Source organism: Poecilia latipinna, unplaced genomic scaffold (assembly GCF_001443285.1).
Source record: "Poecilia latipinna isolate Pla-1442-1.1 unplaced genomic scaffold, P_latipinna-1.0 Scaffold362, whole genome shotgun sequence".
Taxonomy (NCBI): Eukaryota; Metazoa; Chordata; class Actinopteri; order Cyprinodontiformes; family Poeciliidae; genus Poecilia; species Poecilia latipinna.
In genome coordinates this window covers 327,565-346,331 of record NW_015112978.1, presented here as the reverse complement: position 1 = coordinate 346,331, position 18,767 = coordinate 327,565, and the positions used below count along the sequence as shown (strand labels likewise).

The following is an 18,767-nucleotide window of genomic DNA, read 5'->3' as shown; positions in this document are numbered from 1 at the left end:
ATCCGAGTGTAAACTCGCCTGCCAAGTTTGACGTGCAGAAAGAGAGGATGGTGGTGGTGGTGGTGGTGGAAGGCGCTGAGGGGTGTGGTGATGGCAGGCGGGGGGCGGTGGACAAGGAAAATGCAAGTAGATGGAAAGCAGCTGCTGATGGTGGGGAAACATTGCTTTAAATGGGCCCAAATGTGGCGGAGCTGCTCCGAATCTAAGCCAAGTGGCCTGGTTTTACCCTTCTGGGGCATTTTTCCATAAATAAGAACTGAGGGGAAGGCTGAAAAACAGATTTGATCTTCAGCCTCAGAAGGGCTTTGATTATGCAGTGCCTCGCAAAAGTATTCACACCATAATTTCTAAATTTTGTCAGTTTACAACTCCAAACGTCAATGTATTTTATTATAATCTAACTTGACAGACCAACACAACACACATTTGTATGTGGAGCCTCTAAATAAGACTCAATACAGCCTATTATTCCACTAATTAGCAAATAGTCCAACTGTGAGTAATTTAGGGGGCATTCACACCAGCCTTGTTTAGTCCGCTTGAAAATATGTCTAGTCTGTTAGCCTAGAAAGTCTGGTTCATTTGGAGAGGTGGGAATGCACAAACTCTGGTCTGCCTACAAACCTATAGGTCTCAGTTCGATTTGATATATGAATACCAAGTGGACCGGAGACTGCTCTAAAAGCAGGAAGCAGACTATAGCACAAGGCATTCTGGGTAAATACAACCAAAACAAACACAAGAGTTAAACAGTAGAGGGAGAAATGGCTCACAGTGTTTTACCAGTGACAACAAAGAAATACAACAGTTAAAATCTGACGCTACTCTTTTTTTGTTTGCACTCCTTCAGAGGTTTTCGTGTCATTTCTTTCAGTGGTTCTTGGTGCAGCACCACCACAGGCGAGGAGGAAAATGATCTTTTGGCACAGTGCAGCGTGAAAGAGAACCACACCAGCTGAAAATGTAACAATGTGCAGTCAATGGCATGCCACAGTAGTTGTTGGTAAAAGACACAAGACAATTACCTTGACATAGTAACTGCATTTTCTTTCAAATATTTTAGATCTCGACCTATTCTACAGTAAAATCTGTAAATAATTTGAAGTTACATTCCACAGAAAAATTCACAAATAGTTGGGGATCTTCCATATTTGACACTTAGAGAACAACAGGCTTTCCTTTGTTTGAATCTCAATCATTACCATTTACATTTTCACATGCTTTAAGCACACAATGACTAATGAAAAGTCAAACCTGTGTGCATGCTGTGAACCTCCTGAGGCAAATGAAGTCACTCTTAGTACCAGTTTGTTTAGAGTCTTGGCTTATTACGACACAAACAGCGCAATCTCGAAAGGTGACGCCTGGAAAGCATGATCAGTCATGAGACACGGTGGCAGCACTTCACACGGTGACCCGGCCACACCTCCGACACAAAGAAAACAAGTACAGTGGAGGAGCCGCATTCTTTCCCACGGTTACTGCTGCAGCCAAGGTAAGACGAACCGGATTAGTTGCAGCACAAACAAATAACGTTGTGCGCGCGCGCACACGCACCTCAACCTTTCACTGCTGATGTCGAAACATCATATCTCCTCTAAAGTTACCAGGCTTTTGTGTCGATTTTATGCACTCAGTTGCAAATGTAAATGTTCTAAGAGATTAAAAAAAAACAAAAAAAAACTTGTTTTGCTGGACGTCAGCCTACATGTCACTTCCACTGCTTCTTGCATCGTGCTTTATCCTGTTAATAACAGACGCTCATGCCACATGGTGCAAGAAAATCATTCATGACTTGCACAAAACGGCAACTGTAAACCGAGTGACGACCCACGCCCATCGTTGTCTCTCTTGCGGGACAGCAGCAGTATTGATACTTGACTCTTTATCTCGCTCTATTTAAGCCACATATAGGGTTACGCTCTCTCTTCCGGACCAGAAAAAGATCTCATTGTCCTCTTTGACGTGACGGGCCACATTATCTGCTCCAAAAAGGTCCGATTCACCGCTGCTTGCACAAACCCTGGCCTGTTTCTACAGAGACGCTTTTAACACAAGCAACATGTGACTCACATGGTGACATGCTGAATACATTAGTGTGGAGTGTTACATTACGAAGGAAGGAAAAGGGGGTGTTTTTCCAAGGGAGGAAAATAGGCAAAGTCAACACAGACATCCAGTCACATGTGTTCAACGCCAGAAAGAAAAACAAAGGTGCAACCTCTTTTTAAAATTATATGCATCTACGGATGTTTTTACACTTCGACTCGGTTAGATTGGGAATCAAAGATGCAACATTTGTTACATTTTCGGCTGCTGCGATTTGCTTTCAAATGAACTAAACCAATGAAAAAAGTATTCCCCCCGTCGCCAGTGGTGTCGCTGCACCAATAAATACTGAAGGAACCAACACAAAAACTTCTGAAGAAGACATTGGGGGCAACTTCCTTCTTCACGAAAAGTAAACAAAGACGGAGTGCCGTCAGATTTTAGCAGGATTTAGTAGGATTTCTCTTTTATTAGTAAAAGACACAAGCCATTTCTCCATCAAATGCTAGACGTGCGCATTGCTTTTGGTTGTATTTACCCAGAATGCCCTGCACAACAGTCCACTTCCTGCTTTTGGAGCGGTTTCTGGTCTGCTTGGCATTATGCATTTGAATCACACCGGATTTCACTTTAATAAAACCAACACCTAGGTTTGTTGGCGGACCAGAGTTTGCTTTTTTAGTCTGTATCAGAGCTCAATTTCACGTTCACATCTTCTCAAACGAACCAGACTTTCTAGGTAAACGGACTGGAGTTTGGATAAAGCGGACTGATCGGAATGCCCCTTAAGATAAATAAAAAAGATTTCATCCTCACCAAACTCTAAAATCATTAGAACCTAACTTTCATTTCACAACACTAATTCTGCACTGTCAGAGAGTCATAAAATATTAAAGGTGTGTATGACAAAGCTTGGTAGGTCCCTGCAGAACCCAACTTTTGCTGCATTAACGTCAAGCTTTGTTTTTCTGACTTTATCAGTTTTTCACATTACAAAGGAGGGATTTTAAAACATTTACAACATTAATCTAGTTCTTTCAAAGCCCACTGACATATTTGTGTCATATTGATGTCTGTACTTTGACGTTGCTGATTTACTGCTGCATTTGGGATTATTGACGCATTCAGTTTCCCACTTGTGAAGAATTTTTTTCTTACAAAAGAATGAAATACTTCAAATTATTTGCAAATCAGTCTTATAACCCTTCACATGTTGATTGGCTGCAACACTTTCTTACCTAAGGTCATTGCTGATATCTTTCCTTCCTGGCATTGTGTTAGTAATGACCAGCAAACTGTCCTATAGTATAGAGATGCTCACATTATGATCAATTAATAACATCCACTTTAATTCAGGAATAATCACATCTTTAAGTCAACATTATGAAAGGTGTTTTGTGTTGTAAACCTGAAATCCAGTGAGCTGCAAAAAGCAACAATTTGATAATTTAGTTTGAAAATGAACGCATCCCTGAACTAAATAGTTGCTGTATAACCTTCACGGTGGCGAATTGTTCTTTTTAGTGTCCGAAATACACATGAAGCCAGGTTAAACGTGATAGTGCAGCTTTACACACTCATGCTGTGGCTGTATACAAAATGGCGGAGGCATTTTCTGTATCCTGGGAAGCTCTTTCTGTCTCTTTCTCTCTCTCTCTGTCGCTCTCTTTCCCTTTCTCTGTGGTGAAAGTGAAATAAATAAATAAAGAAGTAAGCAAATGGTGTTTGAAAGCGTTCACCCAATGGGCATCAGCTGACTGTCTACAGCTGCTTTCAGCCTCTTGGAGTGGTCTCCATGGCAACAGCCCTTCCATATCTGGCCCGCTCGCCGCTCTCCATCATAACAACAATCCCATTCATGCATCTCTGGAATGCGTCGGCCGCGTTTCCAGGAGGGAGAGAGCGGAGACCATTTGCTCAGCTGCTCCCAGGATGAATGTGGTTCCAGTCGTCGTTTTTACCGACAGAAAACACAAAGCAGGGCAACTTTATTTGCAGAGCACCATCCGTTACACGAGGCGATTCAAAGAGCTTCACAGGAAAATAAAGGAACTGAGAAGAAGCAGCTGACATTAAAAACAAGAAGCGACGCTTCAAAGACAGCAAACTGTAAAACACATATTTAAAAAACTTGCAATTAGATACTGATAAAAAAAAAATAGGCCTGTCTTTGAAGGTTGCTGTAAACAGAAATGTTTTCAGTCCTGATTTAAAGTACCCAAATGTTTCTGCTCATCCTTGTTTTTTCCAGAGCTGAAAAACGTAGAAACTACATTTCTAGTACCAGTTTTAGCAACACTCAGTGACCTGGAGGTCAATATGGTTCAAGCCGACAAGCAACTCTAAAAAGATTTAGGTTGAAGGCCTCAGACTATTAGCAAAAATGTATTTGTAGTTTCTCCTTTTAGAAACAGGGAGCCAGAGAAGGGAGTGGCAGCATTTTGTGTGAAGTGCAGCTAAACTAAAGAGATTGTTGCAATAAACCAATCCCCTTTTTCTTGTTTTGTTTTTTTTTTCTGTATACTGTACCTTTTTTTCAAAGGTAATGGGGCTGATTTAGTTATAAATTTTATTTGGACGTTGATATTTTGGTCTTATTTTTTATGACGCCTTGCCTCTGTGCCTGCTCTGTAGATTTTAGCCTCATTGAGTGATTCCTTAATGTTAACATTTCTTTTGTTGTTCTGTCTTCTGTCTGTTCTCCATTAAACTAGAGGAAATTCAAACAACCGCTGTTTGATACTCTGTGGACTCCAGTCTGTTTCTGGTTCGGTATTCATGGATTCACTTATTTATATCTCTATTTGTCCCTGAAATAAAAATATTCTATTTCAGAGAAAATGTAAAAAAATAATAGATATTTTTGATAGTCCAGGATGTCATTCATAATATAGATGTTAGCTTCTACAGTCATACACAGACTGTTTCCACTGTGCGTACCAACGCATATTAAGATCCATTCGGTGCTTAAAGTAATAAAATGGGCAACTCCAAGTGTTTTTAGAGGAGGTCTCAAAGTATTTGCAGATTTCAGCTTTTTGCGGGTGGCTGTGGAAGATACTCCATAATCTTATTGCTGAATAAAAGTGACCCGAGAATGAAGCTTTGAGGAATCCCACATGTGATTGTTGCTTTTTACAATCAGATAAAACCCAATATAGATTGTCTAAAGATATATCTGTCCACTTCGTCAGTGTCAATTCATGCTAACCTACTGAGTCAGAAGCAGCACAAATAGAAATGTGGTGAAATAACATACTTTTCATGGTCAGAAACTCACTTTTGAAACGTTTCACCGTGGGACTTCTTGGTAATCTAAAATATTCACCTCTCATCACATAAACCATGATCTCCAAGTTAATTTTCAAAATGAAAATGTGTATTTAACCCACAGTTGTTGTAATTTTGGCTTTTGTGTGGGCTTAAAAGCGATTTAGCACCAATCCTGCTGCATCTCAATCATTTGACACTAAGCTTTTCACTCATTAAGATGTAATTGCTGTTGTCAAGCAACTGGCACATCATTAGTCAAAAATTAATTACTTCTCTGTGCAAAGCAGCCTCTCAATAATAAGTCATTGTGTAAATAAAGACCGAAGGGGAGTCCTGAAGTGAGACCGGTAAAGGGCGAGGTGCGTATGCAGATCCACTGAAGGTGGAGTGACAAATTACAGCAGCTAATGAGACAAACTTGGAGTTCAGCGCAGTTCAAAGTTAGTTTGTCGGAGGACTGCGACATGCAGTCATTTCTGTCCATGCAATTAATGTAACCTGCCCCACATCTCTGGGGAGGCTCCTTTAAACTCTGCTGCTCACTTTTAGCGTAAACTCAGTGATTGCAGAATGAGGTTAAGGTAAATATTTGTCACTTCAGGGAGTGATGTAGTCAGACTAATGTTTATGAGTTTATTCGTGGCGCGAGGAGCTTGGCAAATGATTCTGTCTGCTTCCACGAGGGACAGAAACAGGGAACGCCTGATATGGTTGTTCTAAAAGCATCTCTGGAAACTTAACTGGTAATATTGAGTTACTCTAATCAACTACTTCATGCTATTGATCTTGTTTCTTTCTCTGGTCGCTCCAGCAGTGAATGGACGTGCAGGGAGAACAGTGTGGTCTTTGTGTGAAGCACCCACCCGCCTCCGCCAGCTCCGACCTCCCTCCATCCGCCGCGGCTGGTAACCCAAGCTTCAAAGTCACGAGCTCCCCTCCTCCTCCCTCTATGCAGGTAACAAGACCAGCTGTCGCCATGGTTACAAGCCACCACCAGTCTCAAGATAGGGGGTGAGAGGACAGTGCCGTTGGAGGGGGAGGAAAGCCTCCCAATCACAAGGACAGCTCTATCATATCCAGCCTGAGCTGGGCGGCGAGGAGGCAATCTCTTTCACCACGCGGCGTTTCTGCAACAAGATTTAGTCATTTTGCTGCTATGCTGCTAAGCACAATGCATTAGAGGAGGAGAAGAAGAAGAAAAAGAAGCAGAAGAAGAAGACGAAGAAGCGCCTGACTGCGGCTCAGAATAGAATGATTAACAGCCTGCAGCGAGGAGCAAAGACTCAGCCACCAGTTACTGTGAGTCAGCTGTACATGTACACAGGCCATCTGGCTGCTAACTCACTGGTGATGCTATCGGCCAAAAAGGGAAAATATGCGCTGGGCGTCAAGACATGATGATCAGGCAGCATCAAGCAGCAAATATTGGCTCATCCGTGTCGGTAATCCATTCAAAGGCTCTCAGAAAGTGAATTCGATTAACAGAAATAATAATAACAATAATGGCAATGCCACAATTAACGTGTGACTCTCAAAGAAACAGCTTCTTCATTTTGGGCCACGTCAAGATCATGAATGTTCTCAAAGTGTTAAAACAGTAGCAAATAGCTGGGTCTGCACCTTAAAATTAAATGATACTGAACGTCTTTTCGCATTGATCAGTCCCTCCAGGATTTTGCAATTGTTTTTGTGACATTTTTCTTCAATCAAAATCACAGATTTTATAGCGCTAATTTAAAAATGTTTGAAAGGAATTTTGAAATATTTGTGCCTTTGCATGACATTAAATGTGACTTTTTTCTGTTACTGATTGATGTAATTTGTTGTCTGGAGTCACATAAAAAAGCCATGGTGGGGCGGATTTGGGCCCCCGGGCCTTCAGTTTGACACACGTGCTCTGGACCCAGTAATTTCAGCTACAGTTGCTCATCTGTTGGATCAGACCACATGGAGCAGTTCCTTCTAGTTAACCAGTGAGCCCGTGACTCTGCTAACCACTATTCTACAAAAGTGTCCCTGTTTCCCTTGTTCCATCATATCAACTTCAAGAACTAAATATTAGCTAACCACTGAAAATATGATGAATGATCAGAGTTCTTCCCCTGTGAATGGTCGTAATGTTATGCTTGACGGTGTAATTGAGTTGTCCCTTAATGTTCCCTATATGTCTGTGTTGTGATGCATCAAATCGCTTAAAAGCCAGTTCAGTCAGAGTGTTGCTTTTCCATGCGAGTTCTACATGAAATACAAATGAATCCCATTTACATGCACTCCTCTTCGCTACTGCGGCACATGACAAGAATGCACATCCATCTGTAGGGTGATCTATATTGAGAGAGCGACATACGAGAAGGGGATGTGTGACTCCTTCTGAGCTTTCCACAGACGTAACTGGAGCAGCTTCAATCCGTCAGCAGCTAAGAAGACGCAGCTAACATCTAAAACAAAACAAACTAAACAACAACAAAAAAAGGATGAAATATTAACCAATTCTGAAAACCAGCCCTTGTGATAATTTATTCAGGCGCACAATTAGCACCGGTTAATTAGCATCGGTAACATTCTCGCATCAGTCCTCATCAGAACAATGCCCCCGCGTCTCTTTGAAATGCAAAACCCCTGGAAAATGCTTTGTCCTGAACATGAAAGACACTTAGACAGCAAAATAATAAATTCCCCACAATGCTTGGCTCATCAGTATCATCATTATTCTTGTGAACAGGGATCTCGGGCAGCCTCTTGCCGACGAGTATCGGCGATGAATCACTTCCATCCCCGGCCCACGCTTTCCCATGCATAAATTCTCATTTGTTCCTGCATTAGGGTCATTCTTCAGTAATTGTTTGTTTTACTTCTGATGATTGAATAACAACCTCGCGGCACTGCCATGGTGTGTTTACCACATGTTACTATGGTTCGTGGGATTATTTAATTGGATTTTCTTGTTTCCTGGGAAACAAGGTAGCCATCTGTATTGCTCAGCAACCTTACTAATACACACTCTAATGGTGCAGAGGCTTTTTTTTTTTTAGACCCAAACAGCTGATCCTAAATATAACCCAACGGGATAATAGAGAAGATATTTCAACATTGCACTGAGCTGCAAGCACAAAGCTGAATCCACAGATTTAAATTTAGGCGTGTGCAGTGGGTGGACAAGAGCAACGGCGAGGCTGAGTGTTTGTGTGCAGGGAGAAAGAGGAGTGCTGCGTCCATGTGAACTGAGGGGTGAATCATTACTAAGATAACACACAAGCTGTTAGCTTTTTGCAGGAGATGGTCAGGGCAAAGAGAAAAAGCAGTTCGGCAAGTGGCGTGTAATTACAACGGCTCGCTGCCTCGGTTCGGCCCAAAGGAGGCGGGCGCTCTCAACAGCCGCCACAAACGGCAGTAGCAACACAGAAACGTCCTTGAGCTTGTCACTTGGGCTGCGAGTGCTCCTCTATCAGAAGCTTCCAGACTCTTGGTCCACACGACGACTGAGTGACTAATCGCTTTGGCGGACAGGGAGCCAGCAAAACCCAGGGGGGACTGTGCCCTGCAAAAGTCTTCATACCACTTGAACTTTTTCCACATTTAGTCATGCTGCGTCCAAAAACTTTGAGGGATGTATTTAGGTTTTTATGAGACAGACAAATATTACGTTGCGTAGCCGTGAACTGAAAGGAAAAGGTGAAAAGAGAGTTGTGTATTTGTAACTGTCCAGCTGAGGCAATACTTGGAATCATTTTTTGCTGTAATCAAAGCTGCAGTTCTTTATGTCTCTTTCAGCCTTCAACAAGAGACTAAAATATTACCCATTTCTTCTTTGTAAAATAGCCCAATCTCTGAAATTTCTTGAAGAGCATCAATGTTCAAGTATTGCCAACATAGCTTCTTGTCTAGATTTAAACCTATATATTTTTTCTCTACGAGCTTTGCTCATCCAGAATCTATCTAAATGCCTTCTGGAGAAAAGTTTAATGTAGAGATGAGACAAAGATTGAGCTTTTGGCCACTAGGATAACATCTTGTTGATGAGTTTGAAAAGTGTAGATATTCTTTGCAATGAGCTAAGGGAGTTTATTATTTCCTAACCACTCCCTGATCATGCACTACTTTCTATTGGTCTATCGCGTAAAATACTGACAATTTGAAGGGACATGAATTCTTTTGCAAGGCCCTGTCGTGGATAAAACCGGTCGTTCAACGTGATCTTCAGAAACGGCTGGCGGCAGAGGGATAGTGAGGTTCATGAGTGACAGAGAGACTCTCAGAGATGAAGACTTGGCAGGCAGGGTGGGGGAAGATGAGTGGGACATGAAAGGGAGGACTGTTCGGTGTGCCAGCGGCATATCAGAACCCACCTGACTGCACAATAGGTGATATCTGCTCATGCGAGAGTTCACTTCCTCCCCCACTTTCCTCCCCTCTCTGATGCTGTCCAGGTGGTTCGATGTGAAACTGGCGAATAGTTCTGAGAAATAAGTCTGTGTGTGTGATAAATCATGCAGGACGAGCACCATGCAATATTGATGGAGCTGCTTGCAAACTCTTCAATTATATAAGTTTGCCTGTGTGCGCAAATCTTATTGCGTCTGCAGTGGTGTGTTTACAGCTCCATGTGCATGTGTGGATGTCTCACGGCTCTGCACAGCTGGTGTTTTTAGAGAGCAAAAGAAGTCTGTCTCTCCCCTTTATCTGAAGCAGGAGATGACTAGAATATTAATGGACTACGCAGAGCGAAGCACAAGCTTCGCCCGGGCAGATTTTTTATTTTTATTTTTTTTGTCATCATGAAGCAAAGCACAAATAAGACCAACGCTGCTGCAAGCAGTGTTCCAACTAGAAACGTTCCAGTTCAACATCTGTCACGGCTTCTACTGCAAAAATATAAAATGTTAGTACGAGCAAATAATTGAGCCTCAAGGTAGATTGCGTTTACTTTTTCAAAAGCCTGATTTCATCCCCTACCCATTCATCACATGCCGCCTACATCTCCTCGCGCTTCCTTGTCCTCACTGCTCCATCCTGCTGCATGTTCTCCCGTATCAATCATCCTCACTCCCACACCGCACTCATCCCTGTGAACCCACTCTGCACGGAAAAACCCAGGGACAGGGGCGCCGCTGTCAGGACGGCGAGATTAAATGAGAGGGGATGAAAGAGTAAAGCCTTCAGAAAGGAGCGACGCGGACAAGCCGGATAGATGACACTTCTGACACGGATAGCGGTCTAAGAGTACAGCTGTGCTGACAGGGTTTCATTTGTAGCCTCCCATCAGGCAGCAAAGACTGATGCCGGTGATGACTGAACCCACAACATGTTGTCACAGCGTCATTTGTCCCTACTGTGTCATGTTCTGCTGTTCACATACATGCCCATTATGCATCTACTTTGCCATTTGCACACTTTCTGCACATGTGCTTTTGTCTGCTTTTATTGGCACGTTGATGCCAACAATTAAACTGACTGGAGCAGCTCTGCCACAAGTCTTTCCCTCCAAGGATATTTAGTCCTATGGCTGTGATTGCCATGGCAACTGTCTCCTCTTCCTGCTGCATCACTGCTTGCCAACAACAAAAGCTGAGAAAACAAAGAGAATGTGTCAAAAGGAAATTGGATTTGTGTTTGTAGAAAAACGTGCCGGGTTCGCTCGTCGTCATCGTTGGCTCCACAGTGACTTGCAAAAGTATTCATATCTCTGCTGCTCTTTGTCATATTGTGTCATATTAAAGCCACAAACTTCTGCGTCTTTGACTGGAAGCAGTAAAAAACACAAAGGAGTGCATGACCGGTAAAAAATAGAAGTGGAAAGACGTTGATATTTGTTTTTGTTTTTTGTTATTTTAGATAGAAATCTTAAATATGTGATGTACATTTTCCATCTTTTTTTACTCTGATACTCCTGAATAAAACCAGTGGAAGAAGACTGGTATTGGTTTAGCATGGAATCGTATTTGTTTTAGTCTTTTATGACTTGTATTTTTTATCTTTGCCACGTAGATTTAATCTTGGTCTCATTTATGTTGTTAGTTGCAAAACAGATGCCACATAGAGAGAATTTATTTGCCAAAGTCCAGATCTAAATTTGTGAAAATTAGGAAAAAAATAATACATATACCCCAAAAAGTATTTGATTTTTTATTTTATTTTATCTTGTACAAGTTGAAAACCGTGGCAATTAAGCAAATTCCAAGTAAGATATATTAAAGTTGCAGGTGCTGTTTTCCCACATTGCATAATATTGAAGGGTGAATCAAAAATCCCACTTTCAGCTAAAAGCATTTGAGTGCGTGGTTTTGGTGCAGAGCAGGCCAGCTTCAGGGATGCTTGCCTCGTCTGTGCTGGACTTGGGCCAATGTCATTTCACAGAGCTAAGCCTTGTAAGATAAGACGGTAGGGGGACATCAGACCCTGACCTGCTTAAATGAATGGGATGTCACTTCTGCTTAAAAGCACAAGGCTTGTCCTCTCTGCCGGTGAGTCTGTGTGATTCCCTCTGTAAGTGTGCAGAGTCTAAACAGAGAGGACACATCCAATCCCAAGGAAAGGCTCTCGCAGTCCTCACCTCGCCTGCTGAAATGTAATAGGTTTCCCCGTCCGCGCTGGCACATGGAGTCAGAGCATGTGTTCAGTGATAGTATTTTTTATTAATCCGGCCTGGGAAATAGCACTGAAACAGATGTACCTCCTGAGTCCTGCAGAACTTTGTGGAGCCTCAGGCAAATGATCAAACAGTCGGATTTGCTCCCATGGCTTGCATACAGAGAACGATTTGAAAAATGCGAACTTAGTGCAGCAGATAGTTAAATATTACAGTAAAATTGTTCACATCCGGATAGAAGAACCTTATTTGGCGCAGATGTTCCCAGGGGGCTTTGATGGTTTTTTTTTTTTTTTTTTTTAAAAAACGGTAGCCATGGAAAAATTAGACATGGTGACCTTTTTTGGTCATCAAGGAAAATGTACTTTTGCAGACCAATATTATTGGTGTCAAATCGTACATAATTGGACCCACACAACTCATACTTACTGTTTTTTTGGGGGGGGGTTTTGTCACTGAAAACATTCTTTGCGCTAAAACTACCAAATAGATAAAACTGTTTGATGTCAAATTATAGTCTACATATTTTGAAAAATAAACATCAGATATATTTTCTTCATTTTTTGTGTTTTCTTTTTCTGGTAGACATTTGTCAAACTGGCCGCCATGGTTGTAATGGAGTAATGGATGCTTGCACTAAAATGGACAGCAGTTACTGTCAGTGGTGTGCAAAGCTAACTGAAAAATTAGGATCACTAACCACTAATTTGCTTATCAATCTTAGCCCCACTAATGCTGAGGTGTTAGTGGAAGCTAACGCTACCCATTAAGATGACTGTCAGACAGATCTTCATCTCTGACTGGTGTGAGACTCACAAACATCTGATTTTTTCCATATATTATTACTTTAAAGTTGTATGAATAAGATGATTATAGTTGGCGAAAGCATATGATTTGACATAAAATTCATCCAAATCATGAAAATGTGCAGCATCTTATGGAAATAATTGCCTTAAAAGGCTCAAAAATGTCGGCCATATTGAAAAATTGCCATCGTCCTAACGGAAAATATGAAAAAGGTGCAACACGGCAGGTGACCATGCAGATTTTTCTGCTTATATCCACTTTGAGGATTTTTTACAGTAACTTGCCGCACCCCCGTGGACGAGGTTTTAATTAGTCATGATGGTAGTGCCAACCCAACCTCGGCCTGCTCGCAGATCATCTACAGGTTAAGCTCCTCAGACGAGGGCAAAAGATTGTTTATTTCAGACGTCGGGGTTGGGGGTGTTGCCTTGGCAGCGTTTTATGGCTCTGGCACCGGCAAGTTCAGAGGCGGAGCTTGGCGCCGTCCTGGGAGGCAGCAGGCACACAGGTGCCCTGGCCCAAGCAGCTGCCTCTCCGTCAGATAAAGAGGGGCTTGTTGTTTTCTCCCCTCTTTCCCTCCAACGTACACGTCAGCCTCCCGCGCCCTTTTCACTTCACTGTCTCCTCTCTCTTCTTTCCCCCCTTTTTTCTCCGTGGCCTTTGATCAGGGATTGGATATGCTGGTAGAATGACAGACGCAGGAAGTGCTCGGAGGGGCAGGAGGGGCCGAGGGGCCCCAGGGGCCGTGGCTCTCTCCTCGGCGCTCTCTGTTTACCGGGGCCTGCGTCATTCCAGGCCTGGCCCTGCTCTTTCAGAGCCTGGCTTTCAGCCTTCACTTTCTAGATGGTCTGTCTGTACAACTGGTCGGGTCACAGCAGCCTCCTGGTCACAAAGAGGGTCAGAAGACAGTAAAATAAATATGTGTCCAAATGAACCTCCAATCTCAGTCACCTCTCAGTTGTCTTGACTTCTAAAATTCTAACTCCACTTTAATTTAGCCGAGTTAGGCGTAGCCTATTTTTTAAGTTCAATTCAGTTTCAATAAAGCTTAGTGCCAATTCACAAAAATATCAACTCAAGTCACCTTACAAAAAAGATAAAACACCAGTAAAGATAATCTGTATCTCAGGAACCCATTAGATTGCAGTGATCTGTTAACTTTGCAACAATTAATTCCAATCCAGTCACACATACATCCAAAGTGATCCAAGTTATCAAGCAATACAGTATGCTCAATTAACTATTCAAATTAGTGTCAAAAGTTTCTGTCTAAAGAAACCCAACAGATTGGATTAAATCATTGCCTTGCAGAAACAATTCAACATACTGACCGTTACTGCAGTGACAATAACTGATCCAATTACACAAGATCCAAATCGATTGGTATTATAATACAAATTTGGCAGGTCATATTTTGGAAATTGACTAAAGAGTTAATGAAGGAAGTCCAGTTGATAGCATTAAGTCACTGACTTTGAAGCAACTGAAAGCAGAAGAAGCAATTTTAAGTAGGAGGAAACCTCCAGAATCAGTGCGAGTATTTTTCTCCTCTCAAACAAAACCTCGAGAGACTTCAACTCCTCGGCTTGGAGCAGCGCCTTTCTGACTCAAGACTGTATTGGAAATAGTCCTTCTAAAATCCACAAGTAAACGTTAAAAATTAATACGTCCTGCATGGAGTGCAGAGAAGGCAGAATGCAACAGGATGCTACATATTACAACAAACAGGAAAGGAGGGCACCGCATGGCTCAGTGGTAGAGCAGGCGCTCCATATACAGGGGCTGCAGTCCTCAACGCCGTCGTCCCCGGATCGATTCCTGGCCCCGGGCCATTTGCTGCATATTTTTCTCTTCTCTCTCTGCCCTTCCTCTGATCTAGCTGCTGTTGAATAAAGAGGACTAGAGTCAAACAGGAAATGCTTCATAGAATGTTTACAATTAGTTTTGTTGTACTGATCATACAGAGCACTGATGCAGTTATTAAAAAAGGGCACGAACCCTTTCTGAGTGATTAAAATTGTCACAATAACTGAAACCTAGCGACATGCAGTGCACTCTTGTGTTTTTCATTTTTAAATGTGACCTATAATGCTTCCTTGACCAAGACAGGCTTATGGACAATAGAAATCTTGCTGATTACATTTTTTGCACAAAATCATTCTTACATAATGAGATTTCAGTTTGGTCACGCTACTTTCAGAATGAGTTGTTTTTGGGCCTGTTGTCACTTTAAATCCAAATAAGTTGCTGCTGACCCCCCCCATAAACTCAACATTTCCACTCGTATATAAAAATAGATGCAAAATAGAGAGAGGATAAAGTTCAGATGTGCAATAATACAAACGTGCATCTTTGAAAAGCAGAAGTGGAGCCTCCTGGGCAACCAACAAGAATGCAGCAAGTGGTTTCTGGATGGCAAGTCAACAACAAAACACCTGTCCTTTCCAGCAGCCATTGTACAGCACATACAGAAGTAAAACCATCTGACCAAATGTGCTGGAGCTCAGCTTGAGTTGCTAGGTGACACTTGGAGCTCTGCTGGGATTGGTAGGTAACAGGCTGGGGTTGCTAGGTGAGGGGCAGTGCCTACTGAAGATTTTTGAGACGGCTAATTCTCCAGACACCTAAAAACATTAATCTATTTAACCCTTGTGCGTGCAAGGACTGAGGCAAACGTGGAGGACTGTGGCAAATGATACAAGTTTTACGGCTGTGGGGTCGGTTGGACCCCATTTATAAACACAAGGGTTAAGCGGCTGGGCTGTTTTTAAAACCCAAACGAAAGGACAAAAATGTACAAAATGTGAACTTTGCATAATTCATCCACTTTAAGTTAACATTTCCTCTTTGTTGGCTGCGTCCCAGCTTGTTTTTCTACATTTGGGTCGTCCACCTTCACCTTCCTCCTCACCAACTTACAGAGCTGGAAAGCTTCCAACAGCAGGGTGGCTGACCAACACCACCCCTCTGAGCAGCACCTGAGTGGTCTGAGCGCCGCCCTGCCCTCCTTCTACTGTTTACCATCCGGCTTATCCTGTTTATTTGACTCGATTACAAAACAGACTCTGTGAGTGATTTGTTTAAAGTGGCCCGTGTTCCCGTTTATTCCACGAATCGCAGCGTATTTGGTCACCGAGGCCAGCATGATGACATGTCAGTGCAAGGCTAACACAGCGCAGCTCTTGTAGTCACAACTCAGCACAAACTGCAGCCTTGTCAGTTTGCACAAGCCGTTCCTCACATGTGTGTGGACTGATTGGAGATAACGACACTGCGTGATCAAGATGAAAGACTTGAATTAATGAGTGACTCACAGGACGTTGGTGCATTTCTTCACTGTTTAACCAACACGTATGCAGACCTTGCAGATTGTGGAATATTTGTTTTCCTTCCCTTCCTCTGAGAGAGGATAAAGTTCACATTATCCCCCCCCTTAAACCGCTCCAAATATTTTTGGAGCGCCTTCAAAATAAGCATGGAGCACTGGAAAAATTCAAGGCAGCTGTTTTGTGCTTTCAAGGCTTATCTTCCCTTGTAAAGGCATCTCTGAGCTTCCAGCAAACACAGCAACCAGCTGTGGTCAAGCGGAGGCAAAAAGCAGCAGATTGGAAATCAGGGAAATATTTATTCTGTCCCCCCCAATAAAAAGCTTCTCCTCACCCGTTTGGGTGAGCAGAGAGAACTGTATTTTCCACACACTAACTGTGCAGTAATTCGCCTGGCAGCCATGAGCTGGTGTGTTTCTGAGAGTCCTCTTGCCACTGAAGGATTACAAGCTGCTCAAAGACTCTGAGAAGGTATGTGGGTTTGGATGGGCGATGTTTTTCCACAGCGGTATTGGAGTTAATTCTGTGCTTTGGCTCCGAGCTGCAGCTGGGAAACAACTTCTCCGTGCCAGAAGCTATTTATTATTGCGGAGAGCTTTTACCCAAAATGGCCATTCAGCTACTGTGGTGTCCGTGTTGTTCTGACCTCGTTGTGTAGAAACCAAGTGTTTGGCCGAGTCAAGGATAAGCACGAGCAAAAAGCTAACATGTGCTCCCACACATGCACACGTTGTTTAGATAGTGTGCAAACACAAAGACAGTCACATGTTTTGTGGAAAGATGTTATTTCAACACTGACGCAGCACTTTTATGGTGAAGTCATACATTATTGCCCTGCAAAAGTTTTCATACCCCATTAATTTTGCCACATTATCTCACATTACAACCACAAACTTCTCTGGAAAAATACAAAGTGTGGTTTGGGTTTATATTTAACCCTGCGCTGAGTCGAAGCCTTCTTAATCTATATTTCACTTCAACGGAGGTTGCAAGTCTTTTAGGGCAAGCCTCTTGAAAGTCTAGAGCCAGAAATTTGTCTTACACTATAAAAACAGTCTAATTATCTTGACAAGATAGAACTAGAATAAAATAAAAGACGCCGCCAATAAAGCATTGAGAGCAGGAACAGCCGACCAACGATGCAGTTAAATTTCACTGGTGAGACCAAGGCGTAATTACTACCTTGGAAGTAAAGCCAAGAAATAATTTAAATGTAACCTGTCTGACAAAATGAAGTAAGCTAAAAGACTTTAAAAAAACACTTCCTGCCTCAGTCATAAAGTTGGACATAGTATGCAAAGTTTACGTTTTGCATGTTTTTGTTCTTCCACTTCAGTCTTTACTACTTCTAAAAATAATTGCTTAAAAAAAAAAAAACACTCCTCCGCTTTTTGTCAATAAATTAATGTTTTTAAGTCTCTGGAAAATTAGCCATTTCAAAAACCTGGAGGAGAAAATATCCGTTTGCTCAAGAACATTATGTGGGAGTAAAATGATTGTGGCCTAGTCAAAGGGTGACCTTAAACCTGGTGTGTGTGGTTTGACCTTAAACAGGCTGTTTATGCTGAAGGATCCTCCGGCTGAATTTAAACAACACGTCACGTTGTGGGCCTAGATCCTTTTAGAGGGATGTTAAAGACTTAGTACCAGTTATCACAAAACTTTCATGAAGATAATTTGCAAAGCTTTGTTTCCCTTAATAAATGAAATAACCAATTAGAATTATATTAACTTTTTTTTTAACCGCAACATAAATTATTTTCACAACTTAAGTAATTTCTGAAGAAAATTGATTGCACCAGGTTTGACTTGGGGATATCAAAGAAAAGAAAGGTGATTAGATGTGCAACACTTTTCACATTTTTTTATTTGAAAAAAAAAGAAGCAGCAAATAAAGTATAATTTTCCTTCAGTTGTACAATTATGCACTACTTTCGGGGATAATCTATCACAAAATCCACTTAAAATGCATTTACGCTGCATAAAGGGCAAACGTGAAAACCTTCAATGGGTAATAATTAATTTTGCAAGACACAAAATTGTCTCCATCCTATTTGGAATTGCTGCTTTATTTTATGCCAGGCTTTTAATGTATTATTCCTTGGCAGCACACTTCAAAAGGACAAACAGCATCCTGCCATAGAAGCAAATCCTCATCAAAACAATGAAAGAGCCCAGGGAAAATTAGAAGGCATGCACACAATAATGGAGCAGCGAGTAAGGGATGGGTTAACAGTGCACTCAGAGCTTTCATTTCCTCTTCTGTTCCATCTGAGCAAACAAGGCGGGTGACCTAACAGAGCAACAAGGGGCGGGGCGGGGCGGGCTGGGCTGGGGTGCCGTGACTGGAATATAACCAAACAGAGAGGCAGGAAGGGGAAGGGAAAGGACAAGTCGACCACGTGACGGCGAAAAGCCTGCAGGCTGCTGTGCTGGGAAAGGCAGACAGATAGAAAAAGAGAGAGAGAGAGAGAAAAAGAGAGACATCCCCCCATATTGACGCTGCCGTTTCACCACAACAGTTCTGGGAAATGGCCGTCGTCTGTACTGTAGCTACTGTTTACATGGAACTGATTCAGCTGGCTTATCGCGTTCATCACCAGATATCCCTCACCTCATTGAAACCCTTCAATCTCTCCCCCATTTTTTTTTTTTTTTTTTTTTTTGATTCTTTTAAACACAAATTTAAATTTCTTTAAAGAAAATAAAAAATGCAGAAAAATACA

At 42.1% G+C, this 18,767-nt stretch overlaps 2 long non-coding RNA genes across 3 annotated transcripts in view; one reads left to right on the top strand and one right to left on the bottom strand.

Moving 5' to 3' along the window:
• Positions 1-1,127: 1,127 nt before the first annotated feature.
• Positions 1,128-18,767, top strand: part of LOC106949771 (uncharacterized) — a 24,000-nt gene continuing 6,360 nt past the window's right edge. The window contains exons 1-2 of one of the 2 annotated variants that reach the window (XR_001425450.1): positions 1,128-1,495; positions 6,134-6,277. This is a non-coding gene — a long non-coding RNA (uncharacterized LOC106949771). Of the gene's footprint in view, positions 1,496-6,133; positions 6,278-15,554; positions 16,513-18,767 lie in introns of those variants that run through there. The other variant, XR_001425451.1, reaches the window with a different exon arrangement.
• The window catches only part of LOC106949772 (uncharacterized), a 26,013-nt gene continuing 19,601 nt past the window's right edge, over positions 12,356-18,767 (bottom strand). Inside the window, exon 2 of the long non-coding RNA XR_001425452.1 lies at positions 12,356-15,150. This is a non-coding gene — a long non-coding RNA (uncharacterized LOC106949772). The remainder of the gene's footprint in view (positions 15,151-18,767) is intronic.